We start from the raw sequence: 2,525 nt of genomic DNA on the forward strand, positions 1-2,525 counted from the left end.
TCAGCCAAGGCTGCTGTGGGAGACAAATCCTGAGGTAGATTTACTCTCCTGGCTTTTCTTTCTGGGTTTCCTGGTTTGGATTTCTTTTAAGAGTTTTGTTTCATGTGATAGATGGGGAAGAGATCAGGAGACTTTAGAACTGTGCCTGTCTTCTCTCCGCCATCTTGGCCGGAAGTTCTGATATTGTTCTCTTAAAAAATTTATAAAACCTTAGTATTTGCCATTTATGTTTCACTTACACATAAAATATTCTTAAAACAAACTAAATGGACCCTTAGAAAAGGGGATACTAAGCTCAGTGTTTCATATGATGCTTTCAAAGTTCAGCACTTTTGGTATAGTTTATTAATTAAAAATATACATTTGGATTTAATTCTGGTTTGTTTTGGTTTTTATTTTAGTTACAACCTATAAATGACCAATCTAAATTTTAGCTGATTGTTTTGAAGATTAAAGAGGCTTTTATATTTCTGATTAACACAAGAACAAATACGCAAATACTATACAAAATTTACAACAGTACTGAAACTAAATAGGGTAAAAACTAAAGGATAAATAACTAGTTTGGTTTTGTTTCTGCAAGGTGAAACTTTAAGATCCTATGTACTAAGGATGAAAAAAAACTACTCTAAAAACTACTGATTACCCATCAGAGCCTACTGCAAGTGGCCCAAAGGTTTCTCGAGTGCGCATTAACTGGTCTTTTTCAGCCATACAGGTATCACAGCCCCACACTGCCGAGGCTTCTGCAGTCAGGAGGCCATAAGCAGTCTCTGTCATCCGGTACAGATACAGTGGAACCATTTCTGGCATGAGGCCTCACATAAGATGGCATCCTGATCATCATTCACTTCATTTGTACAAATGCCACAAGGATATACTGGGTCTGAAGATGAATGGCCATGACGACTTGGGAGGAGAGTGGCTTTGTTGCTCTTCTCAGAATTACACCCATCTGCTGTAACTCAGGATTGACGGGGCTTATTCTGAGTTCCATTTGCATGGCTGCTGTTTGCATTATCAGTGCTGTTGGAATGGTTTCTTGCTTGATTTACTGTATTGTTTTGACTAACATTTTTCAAGTCAATATTACCCTGGTTTACAGTTTCATCCATATTGAGATGAGGAGGATGGGCAGCAGAATTCTGATTAGAGCGCTTTAGTTGCTCCTTGACTAAAGTCCTGTTTTTGTGGAGGTGCTTTTGTTTGGCCAAAAGTGTTTGGTGGAGGGATAAATGAATGATTTGATTCTAATTGGGAGGTAAAATTTGGATTATTTCCAGGGACAAAATTAGATGCCAAGTCTGGATTGGATACTTGGCTGGCATTCTGTGAAGGAATCTGATTGAAGTTTTCAGCAGGATTTTTGTCTAAAATGTTGATTAGACATATTAACATTCTGACTTAGTGGACTATTATATGCTGGATTTCCAAAACCTGAATTATCATGTGGCCCAAAGTTGAAAGCATGAGGTCGATTAAAACCAGTGCCTAAAGGATTTTGAGGAAATGGGTGTGGCTGGTTCCTAAATGAGTAAGGACCACAGTATGGGGATGACATTCTTGGGGGTATATGAGGTGGCATTCTGAATGAGCCGGAGCCTCCAAATCCAGGGCAACCAGGGCTAAGATATAACATATAATAATTTGTTGATGGTTTTAGATAGATACTACTTATTATTTTAAGGAAAACTCCATTTATTCCCATACTTTCTAGTGTTTTTAATAGGAATGGATGTTGCATTTTATCAAAGGCTTTTTCAGCATCTATTGAGATAATATTATATGATTTCTATTGGTTTTGCTATTGGTTATGTTCAATTATGTTGTGTGTTTTCCCGATATTGAACCATCCCTTCCTACCTGGTATAAATCCTACTTCATCATGGTTTATTATCCTAGTAATAACTTGCTCTAATCTCTTTGCTAAAATTTTATTTGATTTTTGCATCAATGTTCATTAGGGAGATTATTCTATAATTTTGTTTTGATTCTTCCTTGTTTAGGTATCAGCACCGTATTGGTGTCATAAAAGGAATTTGGCAGAACTCCTATTTTTTTGAAATAGTTTATGTAGAATAGGAATTAATTGTTCTTTAAATGTTTGGTAGAATTTGCTTTTAAGTCCAGACTTTTTCTTAGAGAGTTTATTGATGATTTCTTCAATTTCTTTTTCTGAAATGGGGTTATTTAAATATTTTTATTACCTCTTCTGTTAATCTGGGTAGTTTGTTACTTTTGAAAATATTCATCCATTTTACTCAGGTTAGTAAATTTATTGGCATGCAGTTTGGCAAAATAACTCCAAATTATCTCTTTAATTTCTTCCTCAATGGTGGTGAGTTCACCCTTTTCATTTTTGATATTGGCAATTGGTTATCATCTTTCTTTTTTTAAATCAGATTAACCAAAAGTTTATCCATTTTATTGTTTTTTTCATAAAGTGAGTAGTTTTATTTATTAGATCAATGGTTTTCTTGCTTTCAAGTTTTTTTAGGTTTTTTTTTTTTGCAAGGCAAATTGAG

At 34.9% G+C, this 2,525-nt stretch overlaps 1 pseudogene; it reads right to left on the minus strand.

Moving 5' to 3' along the window:
* Nucleotides 1–642: 642 nt before the first annotated feature.
* On the minus strand, nt 643–1,639 carry LOC141522909 (pygopus homolog 1-like; annotated as a pseudogene).
* Between the last annotated feature and the right edge of the window lie 886 nt (nt 1,640–2,525).

The sequence above is a fragment of the Macrotis lagotis genome, chromosome 4, assembly GCF_037893015.1.
Source record: "Macrotis lagotis isolate mMagLag1 chromosome 4, bilby.v1.9.chrom.fasta, whole genome shotgun sequence".
NCBI lineage: Eukaryota > Metazoa > Chordata > Mammalia > Peramelemorphia > Peramelidae > Macrotis > Macrotis lagotis.